This window comes from Anarhichas minor, unplaced genomic scaffold, assembly GCF_050575085.1.
Source record: "Anarhichas minor isolate MPS153535 unplaced genomic scaffold, ASM5057508v1 ptg000067l, whole genome shotgun sequence".
NCBI classification, from domain to species: Eukaryota; Metazoa; Chordata; class Actinopteri; order Perciformes; family Anarhichadidae; genus Anarhichas; species Anarhichas minor.
The window spans coordinates 397,699-407,565 of record NW_027466513.1 but is presented as its reverse complement, the minus strand read 5'-3'; the positions used below and the strand labels follow the sequence as shown (position 1 = coordinate 407,565).

The 9,867-nt window shown below is 38.9% G+C and overlaps 1 long non-coding RNA gene across 2 annotated transcripts; it reads right to left on the bottom strand.

The window, feature by feature from the left end:
• Nucleotides 1-2,566: 2,566 nt before the first annotated feature.
• Nucleotides 2,567-7,512, bottom strand: LOC142934270 (uncharacterized). 2 transcript variants are annotated; one of them, XR_012947699.1, is made up of 9 exons: nt 7,391-7,512; nt 6,389-6,476; nt 5,755-5,864; nt 5,633-5,673; nt 5,425-5,500; nt 5,215-5,331; nt 4,935-5,050; nt 4,235-4,421; nt 2,567-3,164 (listed from the first exon to the last, which is right to left on the bottom strand). It is a non-coding gene; the product is annotated as an uncharacterized LOC142934270 (long non-coding RNA). The 2 variants fall into 2 exon arrangements; XR_012947700.1 differs by having other exon boundaries at nt 5,215-5,328.
• Between the last annotated feature and the right edge of the window lie 2,355 nt (nt 7,513-9,867).

Here is a 9,867-nt window from a genome sequence, read left to right as displayed (position 1 = left end):
TCTAAGATAATTATTTTGTCTTTTCCCCCACTAACTATTAGTCTGAGGTGGTTGTAAAAAGTCGACTAAATGACTCTTGGCGCTTCTTTTTTCACCTGCCAGCTCACCACAGCTGTTCTGTTCACGCTATCCACCACAGAACCCATTCACTCCGCAATACACCCTGACCAACCACTAGGAGTCACTAGCAGCAAGAAGAGCGCTCTATGGACACTGCCGACACAGAAATGAAGAGACCCTGGAGGACCTCTGAGCTGAACCCAGGTTTCTGCAGCAACAATAGCGTTCCTGTGCACCACCTGGCATCTGATCTCCCCAAACGTCAACTGATCCCAAACGAGCCTGATTGGTTCGGACAAAGTCATTTCATCAAACTGCTGACACGCCAGGCTTTATCTGTCGCTCGGAACGGACACTTTCATCATCTACTGTAGCCTTTATTAGAGGCTGTGTATCTCATTTTTAGCAGCATTGAAACAGATCTTAGAACAGAGAAGGGTTATAAGAAATATGTTACATACAACAGGAGAGGGAAGAGTAGAGACATGTAGTAAGAAAGATAGCACATGAGGAAAGGAAAGACTGATATCTATATTTAAACTGCTATCAGTGCCCATAGGCGAAATATAGAGCTGAATATGACCTTGATGAACTCCCATGTGGATGTCTGTGTGTTTGTGGGTGTGAGAGCGAGAGAGCGAGAGAGAGAGAGAGAGAGAGAGAGAGAGAGAGAGAGAGAGAGAGTGGGTGGTGGTATCATCCTTGCTCCCCACTCATTGCTCTCTTGTGTGCACTCAGCTCTCGACTGTTTCAGTCAGTGCAGAATACAGTTCTACCTCCAGTATAATCTGCACGAAGATAAAATCATAGTCTGCATGTTCAAATGTGATATGTCTCATGTTTCGAACCCGTGCTTTACCAGCAAGACATCACAGTTCATCACCTGACCACGTGTGAGAAATAAACAACTCGCAAAACATTAGGCGTCGGCACCATTAACACATCTCAAATGCGAGCTGACATTGCACAAGCAAGCAAGAAATGAAAACGCAGCACAGTATACAACGTCGCTATTGTCAGCCTCATGCCTGGGAATGTGATTGTGGGATAAAATTACGTATGTAGATTCCACGACACTTCATCAAGTCTCCCAACCAGGCAGCTACTGTTCCAGTGAGAAAGCGGACCACCCTGGTTCTCACTGCAGTGGCGCTGCAATGGCCTGCATAGTTGAGATGTATTGACCACTGCAGCTTCACCGGCTACACTCAAAATAAATACAGAGTGCATTCCTTTCTCAGTGCCTCTGTTGTTCACCGAACGGAACAATTTAAACTACAAGAGCTCCGTATATTGAGTCATTTTAACAATTAAAGGGGACGGTTGGTTTCTGGGGATGATTCTATTTTAACACAACATGAGTCTTATGGACATTATTTCTATCGGTTACAATAAATTTGTACTCAAGTAATTTCTGAGATCTGGGAACACGGCAACATCAGCATGCCAGTCTGATAATAATACAAAGAAGCATGAGCAGTCAGAGAGTCAAACCGACATGTTTGGCAGATTAGCTAGGCACGTTTCTGGTATTCAGACTATCTGACAAGAGAGCCTCTTGTGTCGCTTCAACTCTGTTGTTAAGGCCACAAGAGTTTTAGGAGGGAAAGACAGATAAAGACGAAGACAGACGGATTGCTCAACATAAAAAGGACATTTACAAGACAAAAAGAACAAATTGGAGATTGAGAAAAAGAAAAAGAAAGAAAGGATAAACATGAGAAAGGGTTTGAATCCATCTAGGAGAGTGATCAACTCTGCAAAACATCTAAGCAATTCAGTTCAACTCGTATTAAATCTTACTACACTGTAAAAAAAATTCTGTGTAATATACGGTAAATTACCGGCAGCTGTGGTTGCCAGAACTTCACCGTAAAAAATAAAGTGAGAATGTATAATACATCACGGTATATATTTTTTGCAACCGTAGATTTCACAGTTGAGAACTGTTTTTGGTTTACGGTAAATTACTATAAAAAACAAGAGATTTCATAAACCTGTTTACGGTAATATGCAATTTAACGGTAAATTACCGGCAGCTGTGGTTGCCAGAAATTCACCGTAAAAAATAAAGTGAGAATGTATAATACATCACGGTATATATTTTTTGCAACCGTAGATTTCACAGTTGAGAACTGTTTTTGGTTTACGGTAAATTACTATAAAAAATAAGAGATTTCATAAACCTGTTTACGGTAATATGCAATTTAACGGTAAATTACTGGCAGCTGTGGTTGCCAGAACTTCACCGTAAAAAATAAAGTGAGAATGTATAATACATCACGGTATATTATTTTTGCAACCGTAGATTTCACAGTTGAGAACTGTTTTTTGTTTACGGTAAATTACTATAAAAAAAACAGATTTCATAAACCTGTTTACGGTAATTTGCTTTAGAAATAACAGCCATGTTATAAACGTGTTTACGGTAAATAACCTTATAAACAGCAACTATATTGTGAAGCTAATTACAGTTTTTCTCAGTAAAAAACACAGTACAACTGTATGATACATTACGGCATTTTATTGAAAAATGCAACTTAACGGTAAATTACCGGCAGCTGTGGTTGCCAGAACTTTACCGTAAAAAATATAGTGACAATGTATAAGACATCACGGTACAAAAATACGGTACAACATAGAACGTAATACAATTGGTTGGCATAGATTTCAGTCAACTTCTGATTATTGTAAATTACAAAGGAAATATCAAATAAAGCAGATTGTAAATCAAGGTACAGACCATCATTGATATACCTTAAGAAACTAACATTCTCTGTGAAAAACAGGTTGAACTGATACAATATCTTGTACAATATACTCACAAAGCAGTGTTGAGATCTTGAAGAAACAGCATGTGTCCATATATATATGAAGGATAACCATGAATAAACATGAAAGGATTAGCCACTTGCCCTGAGTTGATCAAGAGTAATGAGTCACTGAGTCCAGACTTGACTGAAGAGGGCACTCAACATGGTATAGCGTCTCACATGGACATGAAGTTCAGGAAGCTGGAACATGAAGCGTGTATTTTCACCAGTTCTGCTTGAGGACTCGTATGTTGACCATCAGGTATTCACTGTGGACTGGAATGATCCTCTCTGCACCCAAAAACAGAAACAAAGGCAAAGTTAGATTGATGCAGTGCTTCAACATGATGCCTACAGAAACATTTACTGCCTTCTGCTGTTAAACTGAGCTCCAATGACCTAGAAGAAACCAGCACTTTATACTTAATAAAAAATAATAGTGTCACAGATTATTTTATTTTTTTTAAATATCAATAACGTTTATTTGTAAATTTTGAGTTGTTTGTTTATTATTCTCACTTTAACAGATAAAAATAAACAAGTGAGATGGGAACATTTTTCATTTAGTTGCATAATAATTGTGCACACATATATATTCTCCTAAGAAAGCCAAAACCTCACTTTTACTTTATTAAATATTCAGGTTTGAGGTTTATAACATTTTGGATTGACCGAGAGCTCTGTAGTTGTTCAATACAATTAATACTCAAAAATACAACTTGCCTTTTAATTGTGCACACAGTGTAAAGACAATCATCATGTTTGATACAACCAGGGTATCTGCACATCTTATTAATTCCATCAATTCTACATTTTTTGTTTTAATTTTTTTAATTCAATGACTTTTAAGACCTTTTAAATATCTCTAAAATCAATTACATTACTGTTGCAAAATAAATAGAGAAACTAGAATACAGTAAGCTGTATCCTGTTGTTGAGTTGTATTGCATTTGAATAACTGAGCTATTCAGTGTACAATAGCTAATATAACTGCCTTCTCGTTAACAAAAATCAAACTGTATGGCGGAGACCCAGTTCAATAGGAAACAATGACCCCCAGCATTTACCATCAAATAAACATAAGAGTGCACTGTAGGGCCCACTTGGGTGCAAAGACACAGGTGCAAACCCCTTTTGGGTGGATTTTGGAAAGATAGTACACAGAATTAATGACATTTTACTGCTACGTGAAACGTAATGTAAGGGGGATATCAGTTCAGAGCACTAAAAAACAAATAGTACTAATACAAAACTATATTCCAGTGGTTTCATCTATGTTTGCATGAAGCGGTTGGCTCAGACCGTGCACCTGAGGATGATTGATTGAGTGAAGTTTGAGTTGCACCTATCGCACTGCTTACCTCTAATTAGCCTTGACAAGACTGGTGTCTGAGTCATTGGGTCCAGACTTGACTGAAGACAGGTGGGACAGAGTCTCATACAGACAGGGTATGCTGTTCAGGAAACTGGAACTTTAGGCAGGTGTTGTCATAATTTCTGCTTGAAGACTCACAAGTCAATCTGGTGTTCGCTGTGGGCTAGCATGATCTTCCAGCCAGAAAAAAAGACAACATAGAAAACATTAACAATACTAACAATAATAATAACAGTAACATCACCAATAATATAACTTTATATAGCACTTACACAGTTGCAAAATGGTTCTCATACTTCACACAAAAAACAATCAAACTATAAAAACACAAAACATTAAAGAGGGTAAAACAGAACAAACTTACCAAAGGGTAAACAAAGAGTAGGGTTAAAGATTTCATAAAAAGGTCAAGCTACAAATATGATTCATGAATAAGAAATAGCCATAATACGTATGGTATGTCAATAAAGTCAAAATAAATTCACAGTATGTCAAAAAAGGTTATTCTGGCAAGAAGTTAAAATCACATTGGATCATGAAATGCCTAGTTTTATGCAGTACTTAACATCAACAATACATGCATACACTGTTTGAACATGAAATGGCTAAACAGTGCTTACAAAAATAGAAGACCCTAAAGCCTTCTCTTGTTAAATGAACATACATTGAACTTTACAACAACTTACCTCTGTTTATCCTTGACAACACTTGTATGTATCCGATCATAAGGTTACACTAGTAGGACAGCAAAGAGGGTGATGAGGTCCATCTGAAGTACAACCGCTGGTAGTCGTAATCACACCTGAAAGAAAGAATAAAGAGAAAAAAGACAAGGGGTGGACATACATCCTCTTAAGTGAAAGATGAAATCATGTCAAGCATCAACTTTTACTCTTTTCAATGCAAAGGTTGCAAATTAAAATGAAATGGCTAAATTCACACTCAAAAATAAAAACAGTGCCTCACCTGGTTTAGCCCGTACCACATATTGTTATCGCAGCAACAAAGGTTTGATTCCCGTTGGGCCATGTGTTGCAGATCATCCCCTCTCACTCCACTGTGGTCCCTGTCTCTCTACTTCTGCTGTCCAATAAAACACGAATGACAAAAAAATCATCTTTAAAAGTAAAAAAAACAACTGCTTGCTTTGGGCATTTAAATGGATTAAAATCCCACCGTTTTCCTGGTTGTCATAAAAGCCAGCAAGTTGTTCCCATCCAAGTCCACAACCACTAGAGTTTGAATGCAATGTCTGAAAGGTGGCAGGAGCAAATTAATTCAATGTTGCAAGATTAGAGTAAATTGTCTTAATTATCTGCACAAACTGCTCTTGTACCAATTAAAATGTTCAGATATTTGTTAGATATGTGTACAATTTACTTACTTTAAAGGAGATTCTTCTTAGCAATGCCACCTGCCTTCGACCTAGAAGTTTCACAAAAGCACTGGAACAAATTGTCTTTCTTTTGACAGACATTCAAGTATTTCAAAGAATTGAATACTGACTTGAACTTTACTCCTTCCACATCTGGTTTATCTTGGGTCTGGAGGCGATCAACAGCAGAGTTGTAGCTGTCAATGGTGCGCTCTGCTCCGCACAGATTTGGATCGTCACCCTGAAATTCAGATCGGATTATTAGGCAGTACCTACAGAAATATTGCGAGTGACTGAAATTTTCAGTGAAGGCACCAATGCCATGAGAGCCCAAATTATGTCCTGCAATGCAATATAAGGTTATTTTGACTACTGTTTCATCTGATACTACGATCCCGTTCTCCTCCAAATCCTTCAAGTCTGTTAGTAATTCAGAGAACACAAATGTTTTGAAATCTTTCTCTCTACACAATAAAACAAGTGACATGTGGTTTGTGTCAGACCTTACATGAACTGGCAAATTATCATCAGATACATAGACAGCTAATATTTTATGTATTGTCTTTGCAGAGCCTAAAGGGTTAAAGTCTCTTTCACAGGCACATAATATGAAAACATATCAGTCCTGTTCTCATCTCGTCCTAAAAACATTTTCTTAGGCTCCACATAGTTGAACCCTTTTTTGAAAGACTGAGCTCTTGAGTATGCTGTCCTCATTGGCCCTCTATGACATGCAGAGAAAAGATCAAATTCTCAAAGACTCACAAACTTTGCTGATGTCCTCATCTGATATTGGTGTGTCATTTTTAAACAGTGAAGTTAGTTTGGTCCAAGCAGGTAGTAGAAACTGTCCCTGCAATTTCAAGTAGAATAAACAGAGAAAAAGATCACTGAAGTTTTCAGAAATATCCATATCACCTTTATCTGTGCTGGTCTCTATAACATTTTCTGAGTCATGCAGGTGAGGGCCACAGTCATGTGATTCAGTTGGAACAGCTGATGACTGAGGAGAAGCAGATTCTCTGTACATGTCACTAATACTGCTGTCTGCTATTTGTGTCTCCGTGGCATGTGGGCAGTAAATGAAGATCTGACCGTGAAAACATTTGACCATCCACTCACTTTAATAATTAGCTACTTTGTGTCTGGACATGTGCTTTCAAATAACGCCATAGCCATTTATGAGCGGTAACGTTAACAGACATGGCGCACTTATGAGCGGTAACGTTAACAGACATAGCACATTTATGAGCAGTAACGTTAACAGACAGTTTATAAGCGGTAACGTTAACAGACAGTTTATAAGCGGTAAAGTTAACAGCCGTCCCAACAGTAACGTTAGCTTAGCTGTAACGTTAGCTGATAGGTTACCATTATGCCTCTGGTAGAAATGAGCCTTATAGCTCCATATCTAACAAAGGTCTGCTTGCAACCAGCTTCAACGCACTTAAATAAACAACGTGGTTCATCACTATGAAGTTTGCAATGAAGCACATAACCCCTCGATGTTTTAGCTTTAACTGACTTGCCACAGAAATGACAACTAAACATTTTCCTAGCAAACCTTTGGTAAAGTAAGCTAGCTAATGTTTAACACAGAAACCCATAACCCATGTTACATCCACGAAAAGTAAACTCTCAACTCATTTAGATAGCTAAGTGAACTTACTATTAACGTTGAATGACTCGTTTTTGCAAGGGCGACACAAAACTGCAGAAAACAAAGCCTCAAATTCAAATGTAACGTTAGCTAGCTGACATGCTTACCTTCAGAAGAAGTGTTGTGTTTCCAGGAGTCAGGCCGTTGATCATCAGTAACGTGCTGCCTGAGCGCGCAGAAAAGGCGCTGAAATGAGTTCAAAAGTTCAGCCTCCAACCGTTGCTTTTTTAAAATTGTTGTGTAGGTCTGATCACTGCCGCCTCCGTCCGTCCGTCCCTCTCTCTCTCTCTCTCACTCTCTCTCTCTCTCTCTGTCTGTCTGTCTCTCTGTGTTCCCACCACATTTGGTCAGGTTATTCACTGAGACAGGCACCTGTTGGTCTTAAAGTGTCATGAGGGAATCGCTAAACAGTGAAACAGTATGATCATATAGGGTGCACTGCACACACATTAGGAATAGATGTCACAGGGTGCCTTGAAACTGTCGCGAGATCTGCACCTGCAAGCACCTGCAATGTTACAAAATACTAACCAACAGAGATCAAAAGAGAGGTGGGGGATGGGGTGAGGGGTGAGATGCAACTTATGCTCTGCAAAAAAGGATTACAAAACAAGGAAAATGTATGGAAGGTTACTCTCTACTGCTTTGAATAAGCAGACTAGTTTGCATCTAGCACTTATTGTTTTGTTTGTTGGTTAAATATTAGTTCTGACTGTTGAAACTGACAATGTCTTTCAAAAATTACAGTGTTGGCCTTCAAATTTATCTTATGGTATATTTACATTATTAGCACAATGGTTCGTACATTTAACCGTGACAAAATGTATTTCTTTTTACTAATAGTACCTGCAAAAACTGCAGTGTTATATTTTATATATTATAGTGTATTTACAAAAACAGCACAATGGTTAGTGCATTTAACCTTGACAAAATGTCTTTTTTACAAATAATGAATGCAAGCAACATTGATCGGGCCCTCGCACCTTCACGCACGTCGAGGGTACTAGCAGGACTCTAGTTGCCGCGGCCGTGCTTTCTGTGACCATGAGACACTGCGTGCACGAGTTAGACAATATTTCCTGCGTGTACCAGTGGCGTAGCAAGATCATTTTGCCAGGTCTTAAGCCTCGAATGTTTTGAGTTCAGCTCTGAATACAATCATAAATGTAAGCCTGTAATGATCGACAAAAAAACAAATGTTTTTTGAATGCGCTTCAGTGTTTGTAACATAAAAGACTGTCAAAGTAAATGCAGGTGTCCAAACCGACTGTTTGTTTGTGGTGCAGCTAGCTCTGACAATCACTGCTGAGTGACTCAAAGCGGAAAGAGTCGAGGAGAAATGGCAGAATGTATAGTTCCATGTGGAAAAAAACAAACCGAAAGGTGATCCCATGTGGTCTAATCTATATCATGAATTAGGTTAACGTGACTTCAGACGGGGCTGCTCCGTAGGTCTGCTAACGTCGCTGGACACGCTGCTCGCTAATCGCTCCAATAACAGCTGCTTCCTCTGCAGAAATGCAGACTTTAACTGAACAACAGCTGCTAGTAAAGACAACGTGGGTGTTTATGTCATCGTTTCTAAACGTATGCGTTTACGACTGTCCACAAGAAGAGGTAACTCTGGAGTTTTCAAACAAGTCTACAACATATTAAAAAAGCAGGGCTCTGACATCTTTAGAAGTAAAAGTTGGTCTGATCTCACCAAGAGTACAACAGGGTGTACGCCTTAAGGACGTGTACACCATGCTGAGGTCTGAGTGTCATACAGGCAAAAATCTTTTCTAGATAATCTAGAGGAATTCTGTTCAGGTGACCTCATTGTAGGCCTAGTCCACAATGTGTGTCCAGAATCTGTGGGTTCTGGGACCCATATTTGAGAGATTATGGCCATTCTTGCATATGTCAAAAAATCCACTCAGGGAATAAGGCATCAATTAAGCCCTTTGGGGCTGTTTTTGGGGACCTTAACTTGCAGCTACGAAGTCCAGATTATAGGTAGGTAATGGTGACGAGCCCCTCTTTGAAGGAGAAAAGGAGTCAAATCTCTACCCTGATTTAGAGTATAAAAAGTTAGAGAAAAGACTGGTGAAAACTGGTGCCATCTGGTTCGAATCATCTCTGTTGGGTGCATTTGAAAACACTTGTAAATGGCTTATTGTCCTAATATTCACATATGATGGACAAAAGAGGACCCTCTTAAAGGCTCAATTGGATTCAAGTCATTAGCATGCTGCTAACAGAAGTTAGCTTTCCCAAGGGTCTGCAGAGATCTTGCTTTAGATCCTGCATTACGTTATCACAGGGGAATGATTAATACAAAATTCAGGCAGTTTCAACCTTTCACTAAGATTTAATGGCCCGTTTCTCACTTGCCAAAAAAAGCCGAAAAATAAGGCTATATGCCTCAATTTTGACCTTTGGGGCTGTGTTTGGGTACCTTAACTTGCAGCTACGACCGTAAAATTTGGGGGAATTCATATTCACTAGCCCCTCTTTAAACAGGAAAAGGATTCAAATTTCTACTTTGATTTAAAGTGTAAAAATTGAGAGAAAAGACTGGTGAAGGCCATTTCGGATCATA